Genomic DNA, 18009 nt, shown 5'->3' with positions numbered 1-18009 from the left:
CAAGAGGTAAAACTCTCATTGGTCATTAAAGCAACACACCTACCATCATTGGTTAAGTGTAACATCACTTCTTGACTGTTTTCCTAAACACCACCTGCAAAGATTGTTGTTCTTTACCAAGGACTGTTGGATTCTTTCTCATGCTTTCTCAATTCAATTTCTTCAATTTCTCAATTTCTCATTCAAGCCAGAATGAGAAGCCTGTGACTTAGTTCCACACAGGCTCTGTTCCCTTCTTTTTGCATTTAGTATCCACATTTCCTCTTGTGCCCTTTTTGACTGTTTGGTTTATTTTTCTTTTCCTTCATCTTTACACTTGCTTTCATACTGTCATCAGCTGTTGGTCCTGTACCTCAAGAAAACTACCACCTTGAACTTCTGATTTGTATACTTACAGGCTTCTTCCTGTTCTCAAGTCCACTTTCACCCTCTGTTCTCAATATCAGTTCTTCATGCACCTCTTTTCTTTCCAGCCTTTTTCGTACAAAAAATAGCCCATTTCTTTGCAAGTTTAGTAAGCACTGAGAACTGAGCACTGCTGCTTGAGGAAGCCTTCTTTCTCATGGATCTCTGCCTTTTTGTTGATTAACCAAAGTTTATTAGAGAGCCTGTGTTTCACTGAAGGCTTCTGCTTGGTATGGAACTGCAGTTTCATGCTGATTCTTTGGTAAATCAAGGGAGTATTTTATTATTGTTATTATAAGGAAGTATTTGTGTTACAGGTTTTTGTGTAGTTAGGAAACTCAAATTCATTACCCCTTTACCTTGAAGACACATTTTCATACAATTTCAAAGAGCTCTGTTTTCTTCAAGATTTGTCACTGAAGCTGACCAACATATTCAGTAGCTGTTGGGATGGGGAGAGGCAATCTCATTCCATAAGAAACTAGACTAAAATATCAGCCAATCCCTTTCTTTCTTTTTTCATCTGACTGTTGCAATATTCTCCTTTTTCACTTCTATTTTCCCTTCTTTCTTCATCAAATTTGCAGTCTCCATTCTGTGATGTTAAATCTTAAATTCACTAATTTTTTCTCTTGCATTTGCACCTTCCTATGTTCTGAAGTCCTTTTCTCAAGTCTTTTCTTTTTTTCCCCTTCTGTCTCATTTACCTTTCACTTTGAACTCCTGGTCTTGTTTCCCAAGGGAAACACAAATGGAGAACTCTGCTCACATCATATTTATCTAATTAGGACCCTGATCTTTCGTTTCTCTGTCCTGGCTTTCCATTTGTTTTCTTCTAGTTTTCTCTCTGTTTCCTTCTCTTTGCCTTTTTCTTTTGAACTCCAGTGAAGCTGCTGCCACAGTGATCATTGTTAGTCATCATCTAATGCAAGGGACAATTTTCTGTCCTATGGGTTTTGGGTTGATGGCTGCCTTTGATTCATCAGGCTTTCTTTTTCCTGGCTTTCAGACTCTTTCCTTTCTAATTTTTCAATATCTCCTTAAATGTCTCTTTATCCAGTTCCTAGTGCCATTCCCCAAGGTTCAGTTCTCTGGTTTTCTATTTTAAAAAGCATTGTTTACTGACCTCTTTTTATGGTAGACCAATGGGGGATGTCATGGCAATATTCTGCTTATAACAGGTGTATTTTTAATTGAGACCCTTCCAGCCAGGAGCCCTTGGAGAGCTGTGGATGGTGGCTATAACCTTGTGATGTTCAATTTGGGAAACACTGAGCTGTAAATTTTATCTTCCCTCAGCTGCCACCAACCCATGGATGATTTCCAAAGTACCCCTATTTCTGACTTCTCCCCTCCCATCTTTCCCTGGCGTGTCATCTTGCTCACCTCACTGCTACCTTGGACACAGAGTTCATGAAGACAGAGCTTTCCATCCTCTCTTTGTGTCATCACCAACAATAATGTCAGTTCTTTCAGACATGCTGTCATGATGACATAATTTCTGGTCTGCAGAAATCTGAATCTGGCCTGCTTCTGATTCTATTTTACCCTACAGATTTTTATTTTTTTTTACAGATTTTACCCTGTCTGTTGTCATTTCTCCCCCAGAATCTGAGAATCTGGCTTCAGCTGTCTTCACTGTCAAACCATTGCTGTGGTCTTCTCACATAGGATTGGTGTCTTCTCCTGTCTTTGCTTCCTCTTTTCCCACTCACTGTCATCCTTGGTTCTTAATTTTTCAGGTACCTGGGAACAACCTCCTAATCTCCTTTGCCAAATACTTTAGTGACCTTGCTGTCTTATTCATTACTGGAGTTTCCAGTACTGTGCCGTAGTAGGAAGACTGTTCTGTGGCTTGTGTTGATATGTTAGTAATTTAAGGTTTTTAGGGGATGAAGTGTTTCATAATAGGCACTTGTGAACCACAATGAGAATTTCAAACTGGTTAAAAGAAAAAAAACCCAAATGAGCTTCTATGTTTATTTCTGGGTGTTACACAAAACACGAAAGTGTGTATGCCTCATAGCTGGTCATTTGCTTTCTGTATGTGTTAGAGTTTCAAAATCAAACTGATCTTCACGATGTATTTTGTAAGAAAAATTCCACAGACAGTCCATCTTTTTATGTGTAAAACAGTACATTGACAATATTCAGCTCATTTACAACTTTCCCATTTTATAAACTGCATGGCATTTCAGAGGTGGGTTTTGGAACCTACTTGTGTTGTTTCATGACCTCAGTTAGAGACTTCGGAGATCTTTTTCTTTTCCCCCCCCAGTCTCTGGGTGTTGCTAGATAGCACGCAAACAAATTCCATGGAAAATGAGCAATCTGGATTTATCCAGCTGGTGCAAGTGGTTATAGGGCTGACTGTCACCAAACGCTCAGCTCTTTAGTCCTGACTTGAGTCGTTGTTGTAGCCGGGTTTGCAGAAAGAGGGACTGAGAGTAGTGGTCTGGATTCCCCACACAATGCCAGCATTGTGTGGGTGAGGAGGAGAAGCTGGTGTTCTGGCAGCTTCAGCTGTCTCTGAAAGCCTTGTCTCTTGTTCTGGGCATTTAAAAGACGGCATTCCTCTGCTGACAGTGCTGCCCGGATTACTGGCTTGAATTCGGTGGGCAGCAAAGATGCCTAGAGCAGTTTCATGGGAGAAGACAGCGCAGCATATAAGAGGGTAGGTTTACGGTCCAGCAGTTTTGTCTGAATGATGAAGATGCCTCTCTGCCTGTTATTGATGCTAACAGACAAAAATGTAGTTATTAACTGCTTCAATACTGAGTGATCCCAGGTTGGCTTTTATCATAAAATAAGGATAGCTTTCCTTCCATCAGAGTTTTCATATGGTATCACATCTAATATTGGATAAATTAAAAGGGTAACCACATTTAATACATTTTCAAGGGTCTTCAACTATGAAAATATGTCTATTTGTTTGACATATTCCTGACTCAAATATATGTTTTTATTATTGCAAAGACTTGAAGCAGTATGAAAAAATAGGCATTGATATAAACCTTGACATTTAGATCTGTAATTTTGTAGGACTGACTCCCCAAGATAGCATCCACACAGAGAAAAAAAAATAGAGAAAACAAACCAGTTTTTGTTTCATTCAAATTTATTGTTAAGCTTAAGATGTTAAGCTGAGGAGAAAAACTGTCATTTTGTTACAGTTTTAACTTAATTGCTTACAGATGCAGCGCAAGGCAGTGCCACCACTCAATTTGAGGCCCAAAATTACTGCCTAACTTTGAAGGCTGTGCTGTCTGTAGTCTGTTAAGAGCGAGAGAAGCTCCTGTGGTTGCTGATTGAAAACATCTACACCAGACCTGCTCTGGATCACCCTCTAGAACAGCCTGTCTCCATGAGCCTTTGGGTTAGGTGCCCAAACACAACTGTGTTAATGTTCTCTCATACGATGTCCCCTATGATTATGTCCCTCTGGATGCTGAGGGGCTGGGGGTTTCCCTGTTGCTGGCCATGAGTCCCTGATCAGCATTGGTACAACAACTGGTTTACAAAATGCTACACAGAGAGAGAGAGAGAGAGCGAGAGCGAGAGAGGAACTGGCTTTCATTTTATTTGTTTGTTTGAAATTTGATGGCAAGAATGTTATTTCCACCCTAAATGATATCATGATTCTGTGATATTATGCTTTGGTCTGCGAGAAATGTTGCTGAGAGACCTAAAATATTTTATGGATTGTTATAAGAAAGTTCCCTTTATGGAACAGTGTCCTTTGGGACAGATGCCTTTTCCTTTTAATAATGTCTCTTACATCATGTGAGAACAGATTTGCATTTTCTTAGGCAGTTTTGGGATTGTGAAGGGATCTTAAGCAGCAGTTCTTTTTGATAACACCACTCATGCACATGTTAGCTTCTAGCTATAATATAATTATGTTTAAGCCTATATTTATGCCCCTTTACAGGGAATTAAGGATCCAGACATAGAATTTTCTCAGCTATTTAGCAGTAAAAAATAAAAGCACACTTCATAAAGCTAGCTAACTAACATTCCATGTATTTGTTCGGTTTTGTTTTCTCGGCATATTTTAATCACCTATAACTGGAACAGAAAGTAAGAAATGCAAACTTGAAAATATGTGCATGGTATGATTTGTATCAGGGAAAGAAGTAACATTGTTTGCATCAATGCAGTGGGAAAAGCTTCTGTTGTTTCAAAGAAAAATATAGATCAGCTTGAATGATCAAGCAGTATTCGTCTCCATTTAGGCTCTATTAGTGACAGTGCCAGCAGTAGAGATGCATGCTGTCATGCAATGCACAGCTATGAAAAATTCCTCAAATCACAGAAAATTGCTCCTAGTTTCAGCTAAATCAACAACACTTTTTAGAAGGTGAAAAATGTGTTTCAAAATACATTTCTGCATACTATTAATATAATCAGGTCTTAAACTGGAAGCACTTCGCAGCATAGCAACATTCCAAGCCATTCATTTGCAGAAAGCAATGCCATATGCAGAAACTCACTAAATGAGTTGCAACTGCTTTAAATGTAGTTCTGAAAAACTGGAAATTTTGTTCATTTTGTGCTGTCAGAGAAGACCTGATTGTTTTAATGCCATCCTTGAAATTGTAGCTTTTCAAATAACAAACCCAGGAAGGTCAGGTGCCCCATGAAAAAGGTGGTATCTATTGAAATAAGTCCTTAATTATTTTTTGTTTGTTTGTAAGATAAAACTTTTGACAGATCCTGAATTTGTTTAAAAATTTTAAGATGGGGAAGCGTATATTAGTTGGAAGCACTCTGAGAGCAAGCAAACATGATGAAATAGGTGGGATTGTGAACAAAAATTTTGTCTTACCAGGTTTATTAAAATCTCTCTGGGTTGTGTGAGCACCAGGAATGAAGAAATAAAATTACTTGCTCACCGTGACAGATAGCAAAAATGTAAATTGTATTGTGTACCAAATATGCTTTCCAGTGCTTTGGACTTAGGTTGTGGGTTATAGCTCAGCTTCTCCCCTGCACTGGGCTTCTGAAGCAGAGATGGACAAAGAGCAGCAGTGTCTCCATGAGGGTACAGCACCTCCATCTACAGCTAATCTTCTGCTTACCCTGCCTGTTGCCTTGTCATAGACCAGGAGCTCATCTTAAGATGTAAGAATAGTTGTTTTTACTAATTACTGTAATTTTTTCTGGCATCCATGCTGATGCTATAAAAGCACAGAGATTATCCCAAATTAACTTTCTAACTGTGCTAACCCCGCTGCTCCACTTATTTGTGAGCATAAGGGCTAAAGTCCTGTAGAAACAAGAACTGGAAAGTACTCTCTTATTTTCCATGAACTGTCAAATAATAATGTATAATTGTTTGGCTTATATCTTGCACTTCCTTCTTGTGTAAAATTCCTGATACCATCACTGAAGGCTGTCTCAAAAAAGAGCACTTCAAGACTCTTGAACTCTGGTGTGTTGGTGACCAGCCACATTTTGGGGCACAGCTTTGCCGTGCAGTGCACCTGGAAGGTTTCTGGTAGCAAGGGGTGTTCCTCCTGCAGGCAGGCAACTCCTGTGGACAGTTTGGGTCCCATTTCAGAGGTCAGTAGGAATTATCTAAGGTAGATGTGGGCTTTCCCACTGCATGCCAGCAAGCCATAGTGCCCATGATGGTTGGCAAGAGCATTTCCTGATATAAATGTCACCTTTGTGCCTGCTGATCGTGCATATCTTTTCAGGATCTTGGGCCACTAACTAGTCCATTATAATTACAGTTTTTTCATTGTTGTTCTATTAATAAACTGAAATAGTTTAGTCTTACTCTTTTGTCTGTGTCTATGCCTTTCCCTATCTGGGAATATACACTGCAAAAAGAAGAAACTTCAAATTTATATTTGTATGTACATGTTGCTGCTGGAGTTGAATCATGGTTTCTTGCACCACTGTGGATGATAAAGAGTCCTTGTAGATGTATTTGTCACATTTCTTTCCAGCTTTCACCTGCCTGTAGCTGTTGTGGCTTATTAGCAAATGTCTGAGAGAGCTCAGGCTTACACCAGATCAGTAATGTGTGTGTGGTTTACAACACCTTCAGCAGAATTAAGTAAATTATATCCACGTGTAAAAGTGCTGTCTATGCAAATCATGCTGTGAGGTACTGACCAGAGACACCAGAAGCAGGTGAGCTGCAATTCAGGCCAGTACACTTGCCTGCTGAGAAGTCCCCTGGTTTGCATGCAGGGAGTGTGGAGTGTATTTTTATTTTCCTGTCGATAGGTTCTAATAGGTTTTACTTTTTCAATTTTCTTCACCAGAAAGAGGGAAAAACCTTTTATTTTGTTCTCATCTTGTCAATCTATTTCATACCTCTCCGTTAGTTTAAGGACCACATGTGGCTTTTAATTATAGTTGTAGAGTAGAGGCTGTTCTGTGCACACTCTGCAAATTGTGCAAGTGTAGGAAAAAATGCAGCTTTCCACCATATTTAACACAAGATTTTATAATATCTTTAAAAGTACTGTTTGCAGATGTAATCCAGCAAATAAGGAAATAGGGATATCAGAAATTAAATACTCTGAGATTTTCTGATAACAGTGCTAGCTTATTTTTTTATACTATGCCATATTTATGGCATTACAAATGTATAAAATTACAATGAACTACCTTTCATTTTATAACTCTGGAACTTTAAAAAAAATCTGGTTAATGAGAAGTTAGTTGATACAGAAGGATATACAACTGATTTGTTGAATTTAGATTTAGGATAGCTTGCTGCACCTTGTTTTTCCTGTTGGAAACAAGAATAGAATAGTTTGCCAAGAGTAGTTCTGGCTGAGTGTGATTTTGGTGCTGGTGAGATGGTTGAGGTCACTTGTTCTTGCTTTAGGCATCTTTCCAAATTGTTGTTCAAGTTTTTCTTAGCATGTACTTAAAGCCTTTCTTATTGGAACATCTTAGAGAAGTAAATCCAAACTTAAGGGGTTTCACAATGGTAGAAAATGGAATTAATCATTATCTAACTCTGTTCACACTTATGTATTAAGTAGATATTCAGGTGCTCTTTGTTTGCTACAGTTTTGGAATTTACTTTGAAAGATGCACCTATCTGTATTTTCTGATTTTTGTAAACCATCACCCAGTTTGCAAATGGTCAGCTTCTCAATTTGCAATACTTTGAAAATACTTTGGAAAGTAGCCTTCCATTGCCATCTGCTAACTGACTGACTGACCTGATAATGGAAACAGAGCTTCTTTCTAATCCTGAATGAAGTGTTCCTTTGAGAAAATTTCCTAGAGGGGCATTTGCTTTAGATTCTTCTGGAAATGGAGTGCAATTGAATTTGCACCATGGGTCCTAGAGCTGTTTAGATTTTTGGAGCTGGTCTTTGTCTGTGTTGTAGCAGAAAAGACAACTGGATGTAATTTTCCAAGATTCAGTATTTCCAATGAAGTCAGCTTTAGAGATTCTTTATCCAATTTGTTTATGATATACATTCTTCTTTTTCTTCACCCTGTAAAACAAAACAAATGCCTTACTAAAAGAAATTCTTTCACTTTTGAGTACTCATTCAAAAAAGCAGAAAATGACAAAATTGAGATTACAGCCATGTGCCTATCTTTCCCTCTTTGTATCTAGGTTGTATTGTAGTCTTGAAACATGGATACCTTGTCTCCTGATAATCATGTAAATTATATACATGTTGTGTCCTTCTTCCTGTTTCTTATTATTCTTATTATTTCAGAGGAACTTCCCATATACAGGGGACACCTCTAGGTGTGACACCTGTGCATCTCAGTATTCTAGCTATAGAAACTAGTAGTGTTAAAGAAGTCATGCACCCAATTCTTTGGTATGGTGACGTGGAAACTGTTTAAGTGGTGTGCTGCTGCAGCTGGTTTGCCAAATATTCAGAGTCCCTACTCATAAATTGTTCTTCCTTTTGATAATAAGCAGGAGCCCCCACAATTTCCATAGCTCAACTCAGGAGACAGCTGAGAAGTAGAAAAACATTTTTGTACATGAAGTCCCTTATGATTTCATGTGGCCATGCTTAAAATTTCCCATTTCATATATTTCAGTGGGAAAAGTTACTATGCAATAAAAACTGGATCATAATACTTATATTTTAGAGGGGAAAAGTATATTGTTTCTGGATCCCTTGTCTAGAATAATGGATGCATAAATTATAAGGTGAGACACAGTTACAAGTAGTGCCAAAAATGTAGATTTGGTTGGCTGTAAATGCAGTCAGTGATTTCACTCCAGCTATTCAGAACCCAATGCCGGAGGGGAGAGCCAGCAGCCCCCAGCCAGTGCACGTGAGCAGGATCTGCCATTGCCTGGTGTCAGGCAGACTGATCAAATGCTTATGAAGCAAGTTTGTTCTCGTTTTAGAGTCTTTTTAAAAGCGACAATTTAATGGGACCCATTACTGTCAGCTGTGGCCAGTTCCCTCTCCCTCCTCCCAGGCGCTTAACAGGGAAAGCAGAGATTTATAGCTGTGGTGTAACCACTCCAATGGGCTACTGTTCACTCCTCCTGCAAGTGTCCTCGCTGGCTGCTCTCCAGATGAATCTTCCAAACAGGAGAGAGGTCTTCCCTGTCTCTGGAGTGCTTGCCTTGCTTGCAGCCCCGTGCACCAGTGATAAATATATATGCAAATTATTAGGTCCTCGCTTCAGTGTGCGCCGTGATCCTTACATGCTTTCTGCTGGTCCAAAAGAGTGGCAGTGCTCCAGATTTAGCAATATTTATGCAGAGCATGTAAGAAAGAGAGCTCTGCAACCCATCATTTTTTAAATGAATGAGCATAACCTTTTTTTGCAGGTTTTTTGGAACATGGGATCAAGGCATTTCTCAGATACTGCTTCAAATGGTCTTGCCCAGTTCATATACGTCGATACTAATGCACCGTGGTTATTACATGTATAGAAGCAAAAGTGAAAACTGTGTATTTTGTTTAAAGGAAAGAAAAGGGAGTTTTAGGTGAACAGAAGAGATGCAAGCACAGCATCCAGGAACCAAATGGATGAACTAACTAAAAAGACCTTTCATCTAAGTCCATGTGATTTTCGTAAACTGAAAGAATGATCGTCTTGTGATTATATGAGCTCTGTGCTTGAATCTGGCCATTGACTGAAGTCTGGCAAGGGAGGGAGAAAACAGGAAAACATCTCGCTAAGATTTTCCTGTGTTAGATTAATCAGCTCCAGTTCATTCACTCATCTCTGAAAGGTCATGTTTTCTTGTCAAAGTTGCCCAGTCCAAGACTCTCCCTTGCTTCCCTACAGCTTAGCTGAGTGATCCACCAGACAAGGTGGATGCAATACTGCATTTGTCCTGAAACCTGTGATGCTTTTTCATCACCTCAGTGTGGTTTGTGTTGGCATTTGCAACAAGATGCATCTCTCTGATTAGTGTTACCCTAAAATTCTTTATTGCTTGGAGGAACTAGTCAGTTGATTCCTCTGGCTCAGTTTCTGCAGTTGCTAATCCCTTGCACTGGCACAGACTGTATTTCATCCACCTTTCTTAGTCTGCTTTCCCATGTTGTCCAGACTGCTGACTGTGTATGCTCTGACTGTGGGTGCTCTGACTGTGTATGGAAACTGGGCAGGGGGATATGGCCATCATCTTACTCTTAAAAATGGTGGGTTTTCCAAGCTGGTCCAGCTCCAACTCATCCCTCTGCTGTCGCCTTTGGTAATGAGTTTCAGCTGCAGTGTGGAAAGGTAATTTTCCTTGACTACTGCCAGTAATAGAGAGCCAGACTTGCATATTTCTGGGTGTTTACTTGAACTCTGTTTTCTAGTCTCCAGGCATCCAAGTTTCACTAAACTCTAGGCTTTAGTGGATTTTGGTGGATAGCTCTATATTAGCATTTTCTTTGTTGCTGAACACAGGGCAATGAGAGTGCAGCATAAAGTAGTAAGTACAAGATATTACTTGCCAGATTTCAAGAGATCTGGTACAACATATTTGTTTAGATGTCAACTGTCAAAACTAAGAGCAAAAAAAAATTATGGGAAGATAGTGAGCGTGTGTTGATGAGTCATTCAGATAGAGGACTGAAAACTGTACCAGGAAGCATAATGCTCAAGACATCTGGTTTATTTTGGCATGTTTATGTCCATGTTATTTCTTCTGAGTATTTTTAAGTTGCTTTCTGCATTGTTTTCGTATGTCATTTCATCCCTCCTCAGAAAGTTCTTTGCTGCAGATCGGGCATGTTTTAAAACTCCTCCCAGGTCTGACAAAGAGAATAGAAACATGCTGGGTGTTGAAGGTAAGCAGGGGCCATGCTGTGGCATGGCCAAAGCCAGCTCTTTGGCAGCACCCATAGGCACCCACCCAGCCAGCCAGGCTCAGGCTGGACTGCTGCATTGGCTCCAGGTCAGCTGGGGCGAGAGCAGGGAACAGCTGGCTGTGCACGCAAACTGTGCAGATCTCTCTGCTAGCATGAGGGGAATTGCGCCTCAGCCAGCTTGCAGGCATATATAAATATTTGTGGCATAGTTTGCATTATTATTTCAGCTGAGCTCTAAACATTCGGTTGCTGATAGCGGGAAAGAAACTAGTGCTGCTATAAATTTCAGATGGTGCAGAAATGCAGGGATTTTTGTACTGGCTGACAATTAAATAAAGTCCCTGTGCCTCTTTTGATAAATAACTCTGCTGCCAAATATGTGCGGGAACTCTGCAAGCCTTTATGGGGAAGGCTGGGAGGGGAGAAGGAGAAGGACACAAAGCCTGCCTGTGCGGGGAATTTCCTGGGAGCACACACACACCTTCTTTCTCCCATGTAGGTTTGTGTTTGAGCTTGCCCTTTCCTCTTCACATGTTTCCATCTCTGCCAGGCAGCTAAATGGAAAGGTTAATTTGAGAGACTGCTACAAGTAATTGCAGTATGGTAATTGCATAGCTAACATAAGTCTTTTCCTTGTCCTGCCTGCTGCAGGAATCTGCATGTCACTGCAGGGGCATAGCTTGGTGGAGATTTTTTGTTTATTTTTACTAGGAGGTCCGCTAGTTTGCTAGAGTAGCTGTTGTTAAGTGTCTTTCCATTATATCTCTGCAAAAAAGAACCCTATGTGCATCCCAGTAAAATTGTGACATTGTCCACAGAAAATGTCCCCCCGCTCCAGCTGTCTAAAAACCCAGTGGATAAAAATAAAGACATGAATTATGAGCATAAACCAAAATCAGTCATACAATTGAGGGATAGCAATTTGAAAAGTCTTCTGTGATACTGTGCCTCCATGCAGGAGGGCAGCTACATAAATGGTTTGGAAAAGTGTCATTCTTTACGAAGAAATACTGCGCTTAATTAATTCTTGCTCCTGGGAGGTCAACCTGGGGCACTCATTATTGTCTTAATTGGTGGTATAAATCCTGAGGCACTGGAGGGGAAGAGAGGGAAAGAAAAAACGATGAGCAGTTAGCAACATACAGCCTTTTGGATAAGTGCTAGCCAGTTGTACAACCATCCTGGTGACATTTTATGGTTTTATTGGGTTGTAGGTTTGATCCTTCACAAATTAGGTTAAAGGGAATTGATATGCATAAACAAAAATATAAAACAACAGCAAAATGCAATAATTCATTCTTGAGTTCTCCATTAAACTGTGTGAAATAACTCAGAAAAGCGCTTCTTTGATCTCCTGTTATTTGTATTAAATTATATTCATTACTCTTCCCATCTGGAGTTTCATAGCAGGCCAAAAATCATCCTACAGACATGACTGAAAGGAAGTTAACTGTAACTTTTTAATTATATACATTCCATCTCCTCTTTTTTCTTAATTTGAAAAAAGCAGATGGAAGCGCATACCAGTGCCTTCCTCTCCGTTTAAACCACTGAAGTGGAGAAGCAGAAAATCTCAGCCGTTCTTTCGCCTCACATATTGTTTCAAGGTGATGACTGTTCTGTCTGGAGACTTTGACATGTTTGCTAAAAAGGTCAGGAGTTCAGTGAAAATCGAAATTGTGGAGAAATACGTGCATAGTCCTAGGGATGCCTTGGTACCCTTGCTGGAAGAATCTGGTCGTTGCAGATTTGCAGCTGATGGAACACATCTCCCCTATTCTGTTGGTAGCTGACTCTCTGCCAGCTGGACAGCAGAAGTGTTTCAAACTCCCCAGAAACAAAAAAAAAAGTAGTCAATGTTTTGATGGTTTGTAGAATGTTTTTTTACATTAAACCAATGTTTGTGGAATCAGAAGGTGTTTTGGCAAGGGGCACAATAAAAAATGGTGTTTTTTTCCAGCCTCACCAGGGGTTAATTTAGGCTAATTGGCATTACTAGCCCCATGAAGAAATTTTTCAAGCTCTGTTATCAGATTTATTTTCTCTTTTTCCCCTGTGAAGCCCATAAGACCTTTTTCACCTTAGAAACTATTAGGATTTATCAAACATGGCCTGCTCTGTCTTTGCTGTGAATTTTTTTGTAGTTGCAGATGAGTATCCCCACTGAGGTAGCTCAGAGAGGAGTAAAATGTTCCTCATCTGCTCATCCATGTCCTTTGGGCCCTTTTCTCTTTTCAAGAAGTGACAAAACCCTGAGATATTTCAAACTTTTCCATTTGTGTAACAACAATGAAAAGATAATAGACCTTTTTTCCCCATAGTGGGTTGCTCTTAAATCCACAGGTCTAGATTCCCATATGCAAGTTGTGGGATGACAACTGCTTATTTTCACAGCGTTTTGAGTTCTGCCAATAAAAAAGAAAGAAAATCACTGCCACACTGGTTTCAAGAGCAAATTTAGGTTTCTTTGACCATAGAATCTTAGGCCTGCTCTTCATCTGCAGAATAAATGGCTAGACAAGCAGAAGTGTGCATGGCAAGCTGGAAATACCAGCAAAGCCAGAGCCCTTCCCAGAGCGGGCTGGTGCTGAACTCCACCACCACTGGCTGGCTGGCATTTCTAGGTGCTTTCTACCAGCCATTGACATTTGTTTTTGCAAAGATCTTCCTGTCCTGCCCTGATGTACATCATCATCACAATTTCCCTGCTTTCTGGCAACAAGCCTTCCTTTACTTATTGTTGTAGCTGCATCCATTTTGTGCCAGCGGTGGTTTCCAGTCATAATGTCAGATGATTAAATTGTTTATTCTGCAAGCTGTGACTTCCAAAGTGTGATAGACAGTGCAGGCATCCTGGAAAAGTGCTGTGCAACTGGAAATTATCTCATTTGAGCTTCCTTTTAGATAGCTGTTTTGGTAGCTTTGATTACTGGTGGGGTCTCCTGCTCTGGCTGCAGCCACTTTGCAATGTGCTTTGTCTGTATGCTATCACCAAACAGCACAAGCTGGGTTGTACGTCTTTTGTAAGTCTTTCTACACAACTCCAGTTGCAGGCTTGCATGTTACCAAGGCCTCACAGAGTAAATTTTCCTGGTTAACAACTAAAAATTGCATGTCTTTGCCCTAGCTTGCCTGTTGAGCCTACCAGGATTTGGTGAGGCAGGGTTTTTTTGTTCCCTGACTGCTGCCAGTAGTTATTAAAAATTCTGCAAACTACATTTAATTCATGCAGGTTCCTGGGCAATTCCCTTGTCAAAGAACAAAGCAGTTTTGTGCAGATCCCATCACTGAGAGATACCTTAAATGTCTGATACCTAAAATGCTCCAGAGAGAGCAGGAATGGGAGCTTTACCTTCTCTAAATACATTCCACAGGGTTAGCAAGGATAGAGGGTAACTTAAATGATTAAAATAGAGTGACTGAAAAGAAGCCATGCATCACAAACATTTCTTTTGTAAAACATACACATATCTGCCCAGCCCCAGTTTCAGAATAAAGCTAAGGGCAGAGGTTTCAGGTGTGTGGTAGGCTGGATTTTCTTTTCAGTTGTTTCTGGTACTTATCTTTCCTCTCAGAGCTCAGTCAGAGTTTATAAATGACTGACAAACTGTACCATGGAAAAGTCCTTCCTACTCCTTTGTTTCTTTTACGATAAAGTAGCAATATGCTTCACTCAGAAGCTTATTTTGCAAATTTACAGAAGAATAGCTTCTAAATCTGCAGGAGTCATAGCTGGCTGCCTGTATTTGGGGGTAATCAAAGCTGAACCAGATGAACCGAGCAGGCTGTTCAAACAGATTGAGCTTGCAATAGCCCTTCGCTGCTGATTACCCTGTCCCTGGCTTGCAGTGCAAGTTTTCGGCTAGTAAGCCCCCTGTGCCTGCAAATAAGACTTGGCATGCTCTGTGCTGGCAAAATATTTTTAAGACGTTGTGATCAAATGATCCATCTCTTCATGCATGTGCATAAGTTGAGCTCTAAATCATCTGCCTTGCCAAAATCAACTGGACAGTGGAGGAGAGGGAGTTGTATAGATTCCCTGTCAAAAATGTAAGGGTAGCAGTTCACACTAACAAATTGGTAAGACTTCATAAGTTTAAACACTTAACCTTATCTTGAGGGCTCATCCTTAATGAGGTCCTTTGTATTCACATAACCAGTGGCATAAGGGCATTCAAAATATTACTGGAATAGTTAATATTCTATGTGGGCACTCTGTTCTGTACTGAGCTCTCAAAGTTTGACTCATTCACAGGCAACTGCTGCAAAAGCAAGGGCTGAACGGGATGAGGTGGTTTCTTTGGCATTGTGCTGAGGTTGGATTGACTAAATAGATTATTTACTTCTATGCAATAGACCTAGGAAGCCAGGTTTGTTTGCTGTTTGATACATACGGTTTCACATATCACTCTCTGCTTTCAGTGTGGCAGATAAGATATCAACACAATTAAAAGTGAAAAATAATCTGTCTGCTCTGCCACTGGTGGATGCTCAGGGAACACACGCTGATACAATAGATTTCTGAATAATTTATACTCAGCATTTTTTCCTTGCACTCGGTAAATGAGGATGCCTAATGTGGCATGGTCAGAGTGATACTCTATCTGTCATCCATTAAGATAACAAGATTGGTGGGCCTGGGAGGAGTGTGGCATGATACACAGAAAAGATGAGATTAAAAATTGAAATGTTTGTCCGAAATGTTCTGTGTAAAGGATGCTGATAAAAGCAGTTCAGAAAAACAGAATTTATTCAAAAGTGTGATTTCCACAAAGCTTTGTCTTCTCTAAAATAAATACACAAGATCCATGTTCCTTTCAAAAGTTATGGATAAAAGGAATATCGTAGTAAATCACTGTTCCTGATAGGCCTTCAGTAGCTTCCTCTACTTTAAATTCAAGTACTTTGTAGGTGCTATCAAAAACAATTATGTATGACAGTAATGCTTTATGTCTCACAGAATGGGATTTTCTTTTATATTCATAAGGCTTTTTAAATTACAAAGAAATAATCATTTGTGATTGTTTTTGGCACTGGAGTGTCTCATCTCCCATCACAAGGTGTTAATTTGGACGAGGTACTAAACTATTTGCATAAAAAATGGCTCATGTAAATATTCAGCCAAACAGATTAATTTCAAGGTGACTGTACTATAGGAGGTAGTATATTGTTTTCCAAGAGCCAATAGGCACTAGAAGTTGATTAGTTTATAAGCAGTGGTGGTTTTCAGTCTCTGAAGTTTCTGACAACTTCTTAACATCAGGTCACATTTGGATTTTCTTGGTTTTTGAAGAAACTATTCGGGTTGTGAGGATCAGATGGGAGTCATTTGACGGAAAACACTTGGAGGAAAACTTAGGCTTGCTTCTAACTTTGGTATTTTTAGTGAAAAGGCCACTGTTATTATACCTATGCTATTTGGAGTCCAGCCTTGAAAGGGTTTAAATGTGCTTTTCTGTTTAACTGGGCAGCAAGCATCTGCTCTGCCATCTCCATGTCCTGCACAGTTTTCTTTCACTGCAGAGCTGCAGTCAGGGTCCAAACCCCCTGCAGAGGGAAACACGGGACACTGGGGTTTTTTTTCAGCCTAGATTCAGGAAATATCTCTGAGCATGACCCTGCTTGCAGTGCCACACATAACTTGTGGCTGCACAGCACCAGGCTTCTGGAGGCAGGCGGGGAAACCGAGCCACCACTGCCCAGCAAATGATGCTCCTCACCCGCCAGTGCCTGAACTCCGGTCCCTCCCCCTAGGATGGCTTGGTTTGGGATTTGTATGCAAAGATAATTATAATCTTAGTGCCTGTCCAGAGGAATATTTAAAAACCTAATCTTTTTGATGATGTATTGCTGAACTTTTAAAATGAGCTTGTCACAAATCTTACAAGGAATGGTATCCCAATGCTAATTTGGGGAATACTTGTGAGTGAGTACTAATACATTGTAGAGAACCATGTCCTTAGCTTTGACCAGGACCTCATTACACCTTTTTTTATCTGAATATTTTGTGTAAACAAGTTCATTTTTATTTATGTTCCATGAGTAAATCCAGGAAGAAAATCAAATACAGGTGTTAGAAAGTAATTTGTTTAACAGCAGTCAAAGCTTCCACAATTAGTATCCTCTATATCTTTCACTCTGTGAACGACATTGCCTGGGGAGGTTAGGCTGATGAGGAAACTGTCTTCATTTTGACCTGGAGATCTGCTTTTTCCAAATTTGTTCTTCTTAAGCCTTTTTTATTAGTAATGAGTTCATGAATGCTTTATACTTGCTGTCTGCAGATGGATCACATTTTTCAGTTGCGCTGTGTGGTCAGCTTTGACTGGTAAGGACTGAGGCAGCCTCCTCTGCTTTCCTTCCTGGTAATTAAATACAATTAAATATAATTAAATAATTATATTTTATTGTTTATTATTATTCTATTGTTTAATTTTTAATTAAATAATTAAACCCTGGCTTATAAGGATGCACACCCTGCAGTTATATATCAGAACAACAGATCAGTAGGTGCCATTAGCTACTGGTTATATTTTGGTAAAGTACAGATGTATTTGGAGAAGACTGTTTCTTCTTTTCCCAGTATTGGGTGACTTGTTCATTTGGGCCATTTTGTTTCTTGCCCTGTCAGGCTTGTGGTAGGAGAGTAATGCCATTGGTGGCTGTGGGTGTTAAATCACCTGCAGCAGCACTGGATTAGGCTGGTGTGGCTGCCATAAAAGTTACCAGTTTTGGCTTGTCCTGCATCCTTCCAGCTAGAAAGTGGTGAGCAAATAAGCTGTAGAGAGACCCTTGAAACAATACAGCTCACATTTTCTGCCTGTTGAATTAAAATAAAATAGACGCCATAGGTGTCTCACTGTTGTTAGCCACATAAGCAATTACCCCAGAGCCAGGCATCACAGGGGAATATCAAAGCAAGAAAGGAGTGAATATTGCCATAAATTTTCTTTTTTGGCGAGTAAACAAGTGTATGTACACTTGCCATACTTGCTATTGCAACAATTCAAGCAGTGCTAATGATCAGAAGTGTAGAATATAAAATAGCAGTGTTTATTGATAACTTGAAAGTTTTAATTATCCAAACAAATAGCTTTAAATTATTCTTCTATGAAGAAGACATTATTCTATGTCCAGTAGCTTAAGAAAAAGATGTGCAGAGTTTTTATTTACCTGTTTGATGAGAGTATTTATATATCTCCTAAAGCAGAGGAGCTAACCTCAGGATGAGGCTTGCCTGTGCAAGAGTTGCAGAAAACTCTTGCCAGGGGTTACGTGATTAAGGAGGCATTTTTCAGTTCTGAGTGAATCTGAGGTATTTTCATAACATTAG

General features: G+C 39.8%; 1 protein-coding gene across 5 annotated transcripts in view; it reads left to right on the top strand.

Annotated features, from left to right (window-relative positions):
• The window catches only part of RARB (retinoic acid receptor beta), a 320215-nt gene that overhangs the window by 255213 nt on the left and 46993 nt on the right, over nt 1-18009 (top strand). The window lies entirely within an intron of this gene.

The sequence above is a fragment of the Cyanistes caeruleus genome, chromosome 1 (genome assembly GCF_971803275.1).
Source record: "Cyanistes caeruleus chromosome 1, bCyaCae1.hap1.1, whole genome shotgun sequence".
In the NCBI taxonomy this organism is placed as follows: domain Eukaryota; kingdom Metazoa; phylum Chordata; class Aves; order Passeriformes; family Paridae; genus Cyanistes; species Cyanistes caeruleus.
This window is presented reverse-complemented; position numbering and strand designations above follow the sequence as displayed.